This window comes from Phyllostomus hastatus, unplaced genomic scaffold, assembly GCF_019186645.2.
Source record: "Phyllostomus hastatus isolate PE091 unplaced genomic scaffold, TTU_PhHast_1.1 phas_scaffold_1674, whole genome shotgun sequence".
Lineage (NCBI taxonomy): Eukaryota > Metazoa > Chordata > Mammalia > Chiroptera > Phyllostomidae > Phyllostomus > Phyllostomus hastatus.
Genome location: NW_025334011.1, coordinates 8018604 through 8034952, shown reverse-complemented (window position 1 = coordinate 8034952; position 16349 = coordinate 8018604).

Sequence of the window (16349 nt, the reverse complement as noted above, 5' to 3'; positions counted from 1 at the left end):
AGAAAATTTTTACATATTACAGATATGTTTTTCTTTCAAAAAAAATCTTTATGTAATACCTCTTTCCTCTTAATTCTAAGAACTATACCTTGCTCCACTTCTTATTTTTTCTTTGAAAACCTGAAAGAGTAAATCCTATTGCTGCTGGACTTGACTTGCATTCATGACAGTGAGATGTTTCATATCTTATCAGGAAGCCTTAACCTTTCATTGTCAGTTGACATGTTTGGGGGCAGCCAGAAGGCCTTGGCTCACAAAGAAGAACAACTTTGATATGGTTCCAGATTTGACACTTGAAATACACAGATGAAAGTTTAGTTTACTTGGGAAGACACATAAAGAAAACTTAAGTGGAAATAGGATATGATACAATACAGTGTGATAGTTATTATAATTTTAGGTGACATTAACTCGTAGACATCTGAGGCTATGTTGACCAGTCAAAGGAAACAAGTCTCCTTTCCTGGAGAGGGTTAATAATGAGGCAATAGATAATTAAGGCTAATTACCAGCTCCCTAGCAGCTAAAAAAATGGAGTTGAGGGTGACCCCCAGGGATTTATAATTTGAAGGAGGTATTGATGGCCCAGATACCCACCTGGCTTAACCAACTCCACTCCATACCCACAAGCAATAGTGTTTCTTCCAATAATATTCTAAAGTTTTTCCAGAGGTTGCTGAGTAAAAAGGGAAGATTTAAATGACTTCTAAGGTATTGTTGCAGGAAGTATCAAGATGCATGCTCACCTTAGGAGAATAACCATTGTGGTGTCAGTTTTCTATTCCAAAGTAGACACATTGCAGTTAAGTTTTACTTTGTATAGAAGTTTGACTTCTAATAACCCATAACACTTTGTTATAAATACATGGAAATATTAGAAAAAAGTAAACACACTATTATTTACTTTGCATTTGCACAAGTTTGCTTCCTTATCACTATTTACCTACTCAATGAACAATGTTTCACCAGTAAATAGCCAGTGATTTCCAAATGCTGCAGTCTGTTTGCAGTGACCTAACCTCGAATCAAGGTTCCCAAAGTCTAGTAAACTAATTGGCTCATATTATTAAATATTAACTGCTTCCGTTCTAAGTGTTAGCCAAAATCTATTTCCTACATAGAGGGCAAAGAGAAAGAGTTAATGTAATGAAAATACAGAGATTTTCAGATACAATATTTTATGAAAATACACATGAAGTTTTAATATCCTTTCCCACTGTGGAAATCCATAATATAACATGGTATTTAAAATATAATCAGTTGATAAAACTTTAAATATATCAATGAAGAAATGGGAAACTGGGGGCTATAATTAAATATGCTATTATACATGTTTTGCTATGTATAATATGCACCCATGTTTTTGGCCCAAACTTTCAGTAAAAAATCTTCCATTTTAACTTTTAATACAATTTGTATTTATTTATATTTAATGGTAGATACTTTTTTTGTATTATAAAGGAATCTTAGCATTTATTTTTGAACATATGGACAAGAAACTTTATGTAACAAATAATTACAAAGCACGAGAACAGATGCATAAGATACAAGACATTTGATATACCAGTAACAAAATTATGCATCATAGAAGGTCAAGAACTCTTCATCACTGTCAATATCAGAAGTATAATCTTCTTCAATTTCTACATTACTGGTGTCTTCTAAAGAGTCACTTACCTCATCCTAGTAAATTTCATCATCCTCAGTTCCATCCATAGGATTGCTGATGCTGCATTTTTAAAGAATTTTTTTTATTGTTGTTCAATTACAATTGCCTCCATTTTACCCCAATGCTCTCCTCTGCCCTGCCCATCTCCCTGTTCCTACCTTTAATCCTCCTTCCACCTTTAATCCTCCACCCCTCTCCCCATTGTCCTTGTGCATGGGTTCTTTATATATGTTCCTTTACTTGACCCTTCAAGTAAAGGAACATTATTTTCCCTGTTATTATTATCCCCTTTTCTCTTCCCCCAGTCACTGTCAGTTTGTTCTTTATTTCCATGTCTCTGGTTCTATTTTGTTCATTTGTTATGTTCATTAGGATCCCCTTATAGGCAAGGTCATATGGTATTTGTATTTCAACACCTGGCTTATTTCACTTAGTATAATGCTCTTCAGTTCCATCCATGCTATTGCAAAGGCTAGGAGCTCCTTCTTTATTCCTGCCGCATAGTATTCCATTGTATAAATGTACCATAGTTTTTTGATCCACTCACTTACTGATGGGCACTTAGACTGTTTCCAGCACTTGGCTATTATAAATAATGCTGCTATGACCATTGGGGTATGTAAGTTCTTTTGAATTGATGTTTCAGGATTCTTAGGGCATATTTCCAGCAGTGGAATTACTGGGTCAAAAAGCAGTTCCACCTTTAGTTTTCTTAGAAAATTCCATACTGCTTTCCACAGTGGCTTCACCAGTCTGCATCCCAACCAACAGTGTACTAGGGTTGCCTTTTCTCCACAACCTCACCAATACTTGTTGTTTGTTGATTTGTTAATGATGGCCATTCTGACTGTGGTGAAGGGGTATCTCATTGTGATGCTGCATTTTTTAATCAATTTCACAACCACTTCATTTTTGACATTATTCCACAACCTCAGGATGCAATCACAAGCCTGGATGAGGAATGCTTTCCTGATTCTGCCTGTAGGTGTTCAATCATTACCAGCTGACTGAGTCTACAGCATCCATTCTTTCTTCATTAAGGCCTTAAAGGGCTTTTTTACTGACACGTGAAGAGGTTGCAGTTGGCTGGTGAGCACATCAGATATCACAGCAAGTTGGGTTTTCAAATCTACTATGTTTGCTGTTTCACTTTGTGTCACATGAGCTTTGAAGTGATTCAAAACAAGCAAAGCTGTTTTTTTTAAGTAATCCTCCAGGCCTTCGTGACCAGACTTTGTTACACCAGATTTTCATGCCTTCTTCATTCATCCACCCTTTTTCAAGCATGTGAACAATAACTCCATTTGGAATTTTTTCCTTTGGAAATGTTTTTTCTTTTAAAGATGATCATAGATGGTAGCTTTGTCCCATCTGCACAACAGGCTAGAACAACAGTGAAATGTGTTTTCTCATGACCACTAGCTTTAACAGCCATGGTCTTTGGTCCTTTGACGTCCACAGTTCTGTTGTCTGGCACATCAAATGTGAGTGGGACCTCATCCATACTGGTGATTTGGGACAGCTCAAAGTTGCAAGTCTTTTGAAGAGTGATAACGTAAGAATGAAATTCCAAAACTTGAGTCTCATAGGATGCTGGAAGTTGGGGGGCAAGTTTCATTCATGTCCTTGTGCTCATACCTACTCTCTTCAAGAAGTTAAAACACTGTTTAGGTGACCCTGAGAAATCATCGATTTTTTTTTCTCATGCAGTCCTTTTACCTTCTTCTTGTATCATCTTGGTCAAAACAGAAATCCCAGTTTGGCCAGAATCCGGGTCCTCACCTCCTGGTCCATCTCTGGCTACTTTGAAGGCTTCCCTCTCATTCCTTCTTCTGTGTTGGCATCTGAAGAAGTTTTCTTCCTGTTGCCTCCACAATCTGCTGACACTCTCTGTGGCAGAAGGTTCAAAGTGTCTCTCAGCAGCTCTGTTGCCATGCTTTTTAGCATGCTTAATAACTTTTAGCCTAAAGCTTGCAGTGTACAAAAACCATTTTGACATTTTCTGAGGGATTTTCCAATAATTTCTCTTTCCTAAAGTGTGTGAAAAGAAATGTTGCACTGTTCATCCTATGGTAATAAGGTCAGCATCACCTCTCTGATCAAGTGGATAACAATCGACATCATCTGTCTTTGTTGATAACAATACCTCTTTGTTTCATTCTGTTGAATTGTTGGCTGAAACTGCTTTTGTTGCAAGTTCATTGTAAGTTCAACAAAACTGATTATCGTATTCCAGGGTACTATTTGGCAAACGGACAATGTTATTGCTTTGTAGAGTTACACTTTTAAAGCAGAAGCATAAATAAAAGAATTAAAAACATTTACATATATAGATATGGCATTACTACTACCCATGTATAATAAGCATCCTTATTTCTCCCTCAAAACTTTGGGCAAAAGTGCACATTACACAAGGCAAAATATGGTACTAATTCCTAAAGATGTGTTATAAATACAACCAAAGGTGTGTCTCCTGCACATTGACACTAAAAGCATGTTTTTCTCTTCTGATTAGAAACCATTTCAAAATATTTCAACCTCAAACGACATTTGAATAGTATCTGTGATGCTTTTACAAAATTTTTGATTAGTGGGACTGCCTCACTGAAACTTAAAACTTCTAATCATATTTAGAAAGAGCCTCATTGCCAGCAATTTTCAGAATTTAATCGTTCAAGTCAAAAAAATATTATACTGTATCTCCTAACTTCTCTGTCAAACAAATTACATTAACTTTTCCTCCTAGTTTTTCAATAGTGCAGCCAGGCTTCCAAATACATGCATAATACAAGCTTCTCCAGTAGAAGTCCCGGTCCCAATTTTTCCTCATTACACACATCTCTTCAGACCCACCTTCTCTAATTAGAGTATCTGTGATAGCTATTACATCAAGGTCTTCTTTTCAATACAAGTGCCTTAATTTAGAATCTGCCCTCACCCACTGGCATGGACTGCCTGTCATCTCTATTAAATCTAGAGCTACTAGGACTGGGTCATTATTAGTCACACAAATGTACCTCTTAGGATTCTTTCTGTCAGGAACACACTTTCTATTTGTTTTGAATCAAGCCTTGAGACTTAAAAATATTCCAGTGCAGTTTATTTGAATCAGAACTCTTTCCATCAAGATAGAAAGAAGAGCATAATTTCAGAGCAAACTGACATTAATATTTCATGGAAGTGACTTTAACGTGGAAAGGGGGAAAACAAGTACTCCTATTTGTCCTGGTTGGCAATATATGTGTGACTTCGTTTAGGAAAGGGAATGGAAGGAATGGAAAAAATAATATAATTTAGGCTTATAATGAATTATTTAAATTTATTTGAGGAACCATATTTGCTATGTCAGTTTTAGAGTGAAATTATTTGGGCAACCACAAGAAAAATATATAAAATGATGTTTTAACTTTAGAAAATGAGAGGTTCTAAAAGATATGATGCCAATAACTTCAAAGCTCTGTATATTTTAACCAAATCTATGAATCTTCCTAAGAATGATTTCTCTACTTCTTGTTCCAACAAATACAGCTGACACATTTAAAATTGGAGAGGTCACTTATGTCATCCTGGTGAACCTTCACCACAGGCCTAAGGTAAAACATCCTGAGTCAACATCCCATTCCGATTAGCCATGGGGAAACTGTATGTGTTATGTCCTACACCTTGGAGTATTTGCTTGTGAAAAAGCAGAGTAGCTCCCGTAGGGTTGTGGGGATGGAATACGGTAATGCATGTGAAAGAACCAGTAACATGGCCAGCACAGCACTGTTACTTTGCTTCTCTCACCTTGCCTGTTAGTCTTTCCTGTCTCACTGTTGTACTTAATTCTTTTTTTGATGCTCCTTACTTCATAAAGGGGAATAAGATAAACAAGCTTGTTAAGAAGAATGTATTAAATGAAAAAAGACTTGGAGGAAGAGCCAAAGGCAACAATATTAGGGTTTGGGATATTCAGAAGCATTTTATATTTAATTCAGAGGACTGAGAATATTAAGTTCAACTGCTATTTAAGTGGATGCAGTGTTGGAACACTTTAAATTAAAACTCAGAAGATTACTGAGTATAAGAATGATTTGGATACACATGTAGAGATAATTCAATTTATACAAATAATTTACATGTAAAGATTTCATAAAACGTAATATTATGTGATAGTAATTCATTTCAGCCTTATATATGTATGAAGTTGTTTCTATAAATAAGGATATTAGTTAATAAGACTAGAAATAATGTAGTTTTTTTCTCATCAACTCTAATATAATCATTTCCAGAGAAATTAAATTCACATTGTGCTTTTGAGATAAATTCTTCAGTTTAGTAACCAGCTGAGTTAACCCACCCTTCTCACTATGCTTTAGGCTCTGATTTTTAGTTTACTGTGTTATTTTTCCCTTTAGAGTAAAGAAGAAAAGGGAAGACAGAGGGTAAGAAACAAGATATAAAATAAATATATATGTTTCCTTTTTGTTCTCAAAATAATAAAATATACTGTTTTGCTAATTATTGTAGGTGGCTAATTATACTCATATATTCTTAGCTCTAGCACTAATCTAAAAAAAATTGGCACATGCATTCTTCTTGAGGAATAACAATAACAAAACCTTTGCAACATCACCATAATCAGTGATTTGAGAAGTTCACACAATTTTCATTCATTCATTTATTTCAGCTTTAGGCCATTAATCAAAACCTTGCTCCTCACACTCAGGTAAATCGGGCCAAATACATTTGTACTTAAAGAATTATCTGTCTGGAACAGCACATAGTGTGGGCAGTAGTGACACAATTCAGTTATTCACTGCCTAAGTCAAGACCTTCTATAGTGAATGGTAGCACTACAGGTAATGTATTCAGTGTTTTGCCTCCCTTTCATCCTCTGGTTAAGGAAAGTTAAGAGGCCAAGTCTTCAAAATTTTCAAGAGAAGTTACTCAATGGAGTTTAAATATCAGGCTAAAAGCAACTTTCAATTTTGATTTGAGCACTGCTTTCCAACCCAGGTGTGGCCTGCATTTGATAAAACATTAACTTTGTTCTCTATGTAAATAAAATGGTTGCTGTCCAGGTGCACCTGCTGTATGGTATTACGGGCAACCACAAAGTTATCAGAGTGTAACATAGAAAAAAATAAACAGAACAAGTGTGCTAAGGGGCACATTTAGATTGCCATTGTAGATTATGTACACAGTTAAATCTTTCTGTCAAATATGTTTAATGCATATAATGTTACTGAATAGAATGTATGGCTTAAAAGGAAGCTAATTTTCTGAAGGCTTCCACATCATCCCACAGTTTAGGGGAATATTTTTTTAAATTCTCTCAACAATTACATCACTGGAAGGTATTTAAAAGTGTTATAGAGAAAGATAAGAAGTGTTGCTAAATGAATATGGTATAAGCCATGCTTTCTTTTAATTTATTTTGTGAAATGACAGGGTGAGAGAGAATACTGGGTACCCTTATTACTGACAGGTGTAATTTCACCCCTACTTGAAAGGCCGTGGCTTTAAAAGGAGATGAAAGCCTCCAGCTGATGAATGAGGGAAGAGAAGTCTGACAGCAATAACACGACTGTCTCAAGGGACTTGAGTTATGTGGTCCTGCGGTTTACCATGTGTCCAGGAAGTTACAAAGATTTACAGTGTGCTCTGAAGGGGTTTGGAACCCATTTATTTGCATTTACTTCAGGAGAGCTGATAGAACAACTCAGTGAAACTACAAACAGTGTTACCAGCTCATCCCACAACTGATAATGACGTAATGGTTAGAGGCCACCCAGAGTAACTTAACCATGACTGATGAATCCCTCTTGCCAGCAAGTCTCTGGGCTAATAAGAGAGTTTTCAGATAGCAATATGGGAGATAAAAAGCCTTTATAATTATCACTGAACATGAACCACAGGTTTACACTTAGGAAGATGCTTATATCACTTCATAGATTTTATAGTACCAAAAATAAGGTCCTAAGCAACTTTTAGGCTTTAGGTCCATTCTGATAAAACCTTAAGATAAAAAGTCTCTAAATTATATTAATTAATTAAAGAACTTACAATCTACACTATTATTATTGAGGCACTGGACTTAAAAACTGTGTTTATGGAAATTGAGAATGTAAAAAAGAAAAGATATGTAAATTATTATATTGTAAGAAAGAATATTACGAGTGTCATAAGAAATACACAGATGGAATGGGAGATGAATAAGAAGTGGCTATTTCTCCTTTTAAAAAGATTTTATTTATTTATTAACAGAGGGAAAGGGAGGAAGAATGAGAGGGAGAAAAATATCAATGTATGGTTGCCTCTCACATGCCCCCTACTGGGGACCTGGCTTGAAACCCAGGCATGTGCCCTGGCTGGGAATCAAACCAATGACCCTTTGATTCACAGGCTGGCACTCAATCCACTGAGGGCAGCCAGGGCAGAAGTGGCTATTTCTCTTTAGCCATTAAATTGGTATACTACTTTGTAGACTTTCTCTGCTTTGGGAAACAAATATTTATAAGCCATATATCTTGATAAGAAGTTTATATGCAAATAATATGAAGAACTCATACATCTCAATAGCAAAAAACGCCCTAAATATTCTGGTTTAAAAATCAGCAAATGGCCTAAATAGACGTTTTTACAAAACAAATACATAAATGGTCAACAGGTATATAAAAATGTGCCCAATATCACTGGTCATTAGGGAAATACAAGTCAAAAGCACAATGAAATATCACATCATACCTATTAGGCTGGCTATTGTCAAAATGTCAAGAGATAAGTGTTGGAAAAAAGAAAGCCCTTGGACACTGTTAGTAGAAGTATAAACTGGTAGAACCATTATGGGAAACAGTATGGAGGTTCCTCAAAAAATTAAAAATAGAACTACCATACAGCCCAGGATTTCCACTTCTGGGTGGATATCCAAAGGAAATGAAATCTGAATCTCAAAGAGATATCTGCACTTCCATATTTCTTGCAGCATTACTCCCAATATTCAAGATGTGGAAACAACCTAAGTGTCCATTAACTATGGATCAATAAAGAAAATGTAGTATATAAAATATTCTACTGTATGTTTGTGTAGTATAGCCCTCAAAATATTATTGTCTAATATTACTTGACCATAAAAGGAAGGTTATCCTTCCATTCGCGACAATATGGATGAACCTCAAGGACATCATGCTAAGTGAAATAAGCCAGACACAAAGAAAAGTGCTGCATGATCTTATTTATATGTGAAATCTTAAAACAGTCAAACTTACCCAAGAAGAGTAGAATGGTGGTTTCCAGCAGCTGTGGGTGGGGAAGATAGGAAGATACTAGCCATAAAATACAAACTCAGAAGATGAATAGAGTCTGGGAATCTAATGTACAGCCTGATAACTATAATTAATAATACTGTATAGCAGATTTGAAATTTGCTATGAGAGGAGATCTGTGTTCTTTCACACACACACACACACACACACACACACACACACACACACACAGTTTAAGTATGCAGAGAGATGGACTTGCTAATTAGCCGGATTGTGGTAATCATTTCACCATGTATACCAAACCATCACATTGTACACTTTAAATATGCACAATTTTTGTCAATGGTATCTCAATAAAGATTAAAAAACATTGTATTTTCTTAAATACGCATATTTCTAATATTTCAGTATTGTGTTTATTTGGAGGGGACTGGAGGTTCAGATGAGTTCAAGGACATTCACTCCAGTGGAATTAGTGAAATGTGTCATTTATTTTTATTAGAGTTTCTATTAAATTAAAGAAATTGTTGCCTTGGCTGGTGTGGCTCAGTGGACTGAGTGCCAGCCTGTGAACCCAAGTGTCACTGGTTTGATTCCCAGTTAAGGCACATGTCTAGGTTGTAGATCAGGTCCCCAGTAGGGGGCAAATGAGAGGCAACCACACATTGATGTTTCTTTCCCTCTCTATCTCTGTTCCCCTCTCTAAAAATAAATAAATAAAATCTTTTTTAAAGAAGAACTTGTCAATATAGTCTAAAAGAGTCATTACAAAGAGGAACTGAAATCTCTTAATTAATAAATTACTTAGAAATACTTCATGAAGCATGAAGATTAAATATGCAAACTATTAGAAAATCCATGGTTATTAATAAATATTAATATTTTTAAGTTTTATTGAATTTATAATGGGTAAAATGGTGCCCAGATATGATTCAGAGAAGGATGAAACTACTAAACGACATTTGGTTTGTTCAAACACAGTTTAGAATTTGGGTCTTTCTTTTGTTCCTTTATCATTTTGAGAGTCATTTATAGACCATTCAAACATATTTCACCACACAAAATCTATTAGTGGGCACAGCACACAAACAGGCAAGTACACAGACAAGCTGAATATCATGGGAAAACTACCAAAACATACTGATACACATAAAATTCCATAATGTCATACTAACAAAAAGTAGGAAAAGTTGTAAATGTTAAATGCATGTGAAAAATATATTATAGCACTACTTGATATTTACCCAAAGGAGTTGAATACTTATATGGCCACAGAAAACCTGCACAGAGATACTTATAGCAGTTTCATTCATAATAGCCAAAACTTGGAAGCAACTGAAATGTCCTTTAGTAAGTGAATGAATAAATAAACTGTGGTACATCAGTAAGTGAGTGGATCAAAAAACTATGGTACATTTACACAATGGAATACTATGCAGCAGAGAGAAAGAAGGAGCTCCTACCCTTTGCAACAGCATGGGTTGAACTGGAGATGTTAAGTTCCAGATGTTAAGTTTCATTATGCTTGTTGGGAACCACTCTGACTGGTATCAGAAGCTGAAACCCCCACCTAGGCTAAGGCTAAGGGAACGCCCTTGGAACCCTAAGCCAGCAAGGAGACAAAAGCTTATCTTCCTGGCAGGAATGCTGCTTCTGCTGCTTTATTCATGACTGAACCCCCAAAAGCTTGGTCGGTTAGCCAAAGACGGGTAAGATTCCCCAAGGGGGGAACGACCTAAGACAGGCACGATCACTTTGGGAGGCCCCCTAAAAGAAGGACTTGGGGGGCTGCAGCAAAAGGGGGTGATGGACCCTCACTCCTCGGCTTTGACATAGCCTGAGTTCTCAGCGTCTGGGAGAAAACCTCCTTGTCTCTCGTTGCCTTAGTTCCCTTGCTCCACCTAAGCCTGAAACAATGACAGGGGGGTGCAGCTCTGTGCTGAAAAGGGTGGATTCCCCGGGTGATCAGGCCTAAGAAAGAACATGTAAATTACTGTGAAACCTTCTTTGTTTAGAATGCTCTCAGTTGAATGAGAAGGGTCTTAGGAGGAAGTTAGTTTGTTCCTCAAAGTCTTACAGCCTAATGAATACTGCACTTTACCTGAATTATTATGCAAAATGAGCCCAATAAAAGCAGGTATAGATGGTAAATCGGCACGCTCCCCACTGGGGGGGTGGCCATTTCATCCCTACTTCCCCACAGAAACTAGTTTGTCTCTGTGCATGTGTTTTTTCTCGTGTGTGTTTTCGTCAAGCCATCCACAGTGTTCCGTGGTCACTGCTGGCTGGTGACCCACGCATCATATGCTAAGTGAAATAAGCCAGGCAGTGAGGGACAAATACCATATGATCTCACATTTAACTGGAACATAATCAACAAAGGAAAAAAGCAAACAAAATATAACCAGAGACATTGAAATTAAGAACAGTGTAACAATAACCAGAGGGGAGGGGGAGGGGGCAATGGGTGGAGGGCCTTTCAAGAACTACTGTAAAGGACACATGGACAAAACCAAGGGGGAGGATGGGAGTAAGGGAGGAAGGTGGGTTTGGCTGGGGTGGGGGGAGTGGTGAGGGGAAAATGCAGACAACTGTAATTGAACAACAATAAAATAATTTAAATAAATAAATAAACTGTGGTACATCCCTGCAATAGAATATTATTCACCACTAAAAGGAAATGAGCTATCAAGCCACAGGAAGGTATGGAGGAAATTTAAATGCATATTACTAAGTGAAAGGCTGGCGTGATTCCAACTGAATGACTTTCTGGAAAAGGCAAAAACTATGGAGACAGTAAAAAGATCAGCGGTTGCCAGGCTCTGAGAAGCAGGGGGAAAGGGATGACTAGACAAAGCACAGAGGATTTTTAGGGCAATGAAAATACTCTATATGATACTATAAAGATGGATACGTGTTATTATACATTTGTCCAAACTCATAGAATATAGAACTATAATATAAAGTATGGACTTTGGGTGTTAAGATGTGTCAATGTAGGTTCTCTGATTTTAACAAATATACCACCACATTGAGGGAGGCCAATAATGAGGAAGCTATGCACATGTGGGGACCACTGGTAAATGGGAAATCTCTTTTCCCTTCCTCTCAATTTTGCTGTGAAACTAAAACTGCTTTGAAAAAAATAAAGTCTTAAGAAAAGTCATTACATATTTCATTAATACTATGGCCTATTACAAAAATAAGCAAGAAATACACATAAAATTAGTTCCTATTATTCTAGATTGCTTAAAATTCAACTAACAGTAAAGAAACACTATTTTAAAATAATCTAACATTAAGAAAAGTGAGAATCTTTACACTTTATTAAATAAACTCTATAAACCAAACCTTAAAAAATTCTAAAAAAGTATCCCCCCAAATGGTTTCCTTCTTTCACTATATAGTTTTCTGACCTTGGAGATATTTGCATGTACAAAATGACAAAGATATCAAGATTCCTAACACAGTTAAATAATATCTCAAGTAAGTATATTAATAACTACAGATATTACTCAGACTGCACTGTGAAGTTTTGCTAGTATAAATATTGCACACAGAGCAAAAATCCTAATTATTTACAAGTTGTATTATTTAGCATAATGTAAGCTTACTATTCTTTTCAAAACAACCTGAAGTTTCAGGACATATGGACTGACATAGCAAGGTGTTCATATTGGGAATGGAAATGCAGACATCTGTAATAATGTCAACAATAAAAATGAAAAAGATATATATATATATAAATATATATAAATTTATATATATATTTATATATATATATATATAAAACCTTTGGAAACTTTTCCAGAAAAATTCACCTATGCAGTCCTTTATATTGCAGTCCTTTATAAGGCCCAATTTAAAAGTCTTACACACTATGCAAACCTCAAATACACAGTTAGAATAAATTTAAATGTAGATAATCCCAAATCACTTGTAGAACTGGATTTTATCATGAAACATTTTCTCCCAGCATTTTCTTTTTCTCAATTCTCTCTCTCTCTTTCTCTCTCTGCACACATACACTCACATAAACACACACACATTGTTAGCTTTACCTAGTTTTATATAGGAACTCCAACCCACTTCTGACCCTCCACATGATTATTGTATCTCTTACTCACAGTATTATTCATTAAAACTCCTGGCTTCATCCCATTAGGTAACATCTGCTTTCTATCAATGCCAAATAAGACGAGTTTTAAAATAAACTTTAAAAATAAAAATGTGGAAGTTGCATAGATCTTTAAAAAGTGGAAATCTAAGTACTTTTACTACATCTAAAATGAGTTTTTTAAAATATGAAAGCCTTCCCTTTACTGCAAGAAAATAGTGGAAAATATCAACATCTGTGTATTGCAGTAAAAACACTACTTGTACCTGCCATTCATCCAGCCAGTGAGTAATTCGGAAAACAGTAGCAATAGACCTTGGAGTGTAGTATATGTAGGATGAAGCCAAAAAAATGTTTTTCTAACTTGTAAAGGAAACTTTTCCATAAGGACTACTTTCTGCCAGTTGCTTCTTCAAGGTATGAGCAGCATCAGCCTCCTGTTGATTTAACTCCAATAATTAAGAGGAAATCCAAGTGAGCCATGTTTCATAAGCTAAAGCTTCCTGCTAATGTATAATTGAATCCTACCCTCTGGTGTTATTGGAATCAGTTGTCAGTCAGGCAGAATAATAAATTGAGAATATTGATAAATAAAATAAACAAAAAATGTGTAACTTGCCATTAACTATTCAAATGTTGCATTTGCTATCCTTTCCTCTCATGAACCACTTTCCAGTGTTGGTGGAAAGAGACACATGGCCCAAAAAGGAGATGGTGAGCTAGAAAAAGCAAGAAGCTTATAAACTGAGTAATCTAGTTTCTAATTATTTTGGTTCAACAACATTTTGAGTGGTTTATAAATTTCAGATAGTTTGTTTCTTTAATATGGATAGCTCCATACAGAATAATTGTATATGTATGTTTATGTCTAGAGAGGCACACAGAAATATAGGTATAGAAGTATATATAATTATAGTAGAACCCAAAAGAAATTTTAGCTAGGAAATATTTGATCAATGTCTCCACTGTATTACAGTGCAATCTAAAATAAAAATAAGCACAACTACCTCATATACCCCTCACATTGTTACACTACATAGGCTCCTGGTCCAGTGCAATTTCCAAGCTACCTGCACTATGATAGATTTATGACTATTATTACATTTCTATTCCCATGACATTAGGCAATAGAAAGCAGGTATGTCACCTTTATAGTGAAAGTTTTCCCAGTTGTCTTTGCATCAATTAAATTGCAAAACAAGCTCTCAAAGCAATCCTTATTCTGGACCCATGCCCTCCAACACACACAGCTTTCATCCTGCAGTAAGAAACCAAGCTCTGTGGTGATTGATTCCTTTGATTTTTTGGAAAATGGCCCAATGTTTCCCTGATTCTATAACCAGAAAATATTGAGATTCTTATATTTCAGTGTTTTTTTTCCTTACCATTTATATTTACATATTTCTCCCATATTTACAGCTCTAACCCCCAGCATTGTCAACCTTCTTGTCTCTTCTCATCCCTCCTTCTCTCCATTCTTCCTTCTCTTCTTTACTTTCAGTTTGTCTCCAACTGTGTCTCTATCTTTCTCTCTGTGTCTTTCTTTCTATTTCTCTCTGTTACCCTCTCTAATAATCTCCCTGTCCCTTTTTCCTTTTAACAAATGCTGGGCTCCTAGACATCTTTGTGGAGCAGGGAATACATTGACAGCCAAGACATACATGGTCTCCATCCTTGGGGGGGCTTCTTGCTTTTTGTCTATCTCCAGAGACAGACATTGAAAACCATTGCAAGTGTGGTGAAGTTTAGAATATGACAAGATCATAAAATAAAAATATTTAACATTTTGTTTGTCATATTGTCCCTAAAGAAGTAGCATTCAAGTTGGCTTCTGAAAGATACAGAAAGTACACAATATAAAAAGTATACAAATAAAAAGTTATAAAAGCATTATAGAAAGCTGGTAAGTAAAGGTAATCATAATCTTAACTAAGAGAGCCCTGTAAAACTGTCCTCAAAATACTAGCCTTCCTCACTTTCTTCCCTTGTTGCTTCCTTCTTCCCTTCTTTCCTCCTTTCTACAAACATTTTTTGAAAGCATACTATGTGCCAAAGACAAGAAATTTCAAACGATTATTAAAATTATTTAACAATTACTATCACAACTTAAATGCCCTGCTAATAATTTATTTTATAAAATGTCTCAGATAAGAGAAAGATATATATAGCAAATGTATTTTTGTTTTATGACAGCAAAAGAGAAAAACAAAACATTAAATGTTTATCATATGGGGTATAGATTTAAGAATTATGGCATATCCATACTATAAAAATATTATGCAGCTTTGAAAGACTGAGGCTGATCTACATGACCTAATACCACAAGGTAGTTTGGGTACACTGTTACATGAAAAGAGCAAGTGGCAAAAGAGTATATATGATATAATCCCATTATATGAAATATGACAAAACATTTCTAAAACTATATATGTAATTCTATTTATAACTGTATGTATACTTCTATATTTATCTATAATTATATTCCTACCACTATACTGATGACTATATATATTTTTACATACATAGGATGTTTCTGGGAAGATTTATAAGATAAAAAGATGAGTTTTAAGTGGGATTATAATTTTTAAAATTCATACTTAGTATTAAGACATTTATTTCTTTACACATTTATTTATTTTTTTAACTTACTCATTAGCTAGAAATAGTTAAAAGTTTTGTTGACTCTTCCTTTGACAAGTGAAGTAGCCCCTTAGGATGACAAAAGAAATGAAATTTGGCCAGATTGCCCTACGAGAATGTGAGTAAACTTGCCAAAGCTGTATTTCCCAGAAAACCATAGGAAACAGGCATGCTGCCCATGAGACACACAAAACAATGCAGCATACCTAACTTTTAAGTACTCAGTATATTAAGATTTTGAAGAGTGGCATTAGAGATGAATGTGTATGAGATTTATCAGGATGATCACTTAGGAAGTTATTAATGTCTAATCACTGGGTTGTATACCTAAGAGTAATATAATAGTGTATGTATGTCAACTATAATTTAAAAATAAAAAAATTATTAAAGTCTAAATAAATAAATAAAAATAAATTGACAATAAGGAAATGCTTGAGGCAGTTGAAAGTAACCTCAAGCTAAAAGTTACCTGCTTGATATACACAGTGATCAAATAAACAGGAAAATAGGAAAAAGACCCATTCAACTGCTTTCCAAGATATAAAACAAAAGTGTGAGAAGCAAGCTGATTGATTATTATTTGTTTAGTTTTTAACTGGTTGTGTCCTATATATACAGTGTAATTATCTTGTTTTCAAGTACCATCGCTCAGTTAAATGATCTTGCCACATGAGAA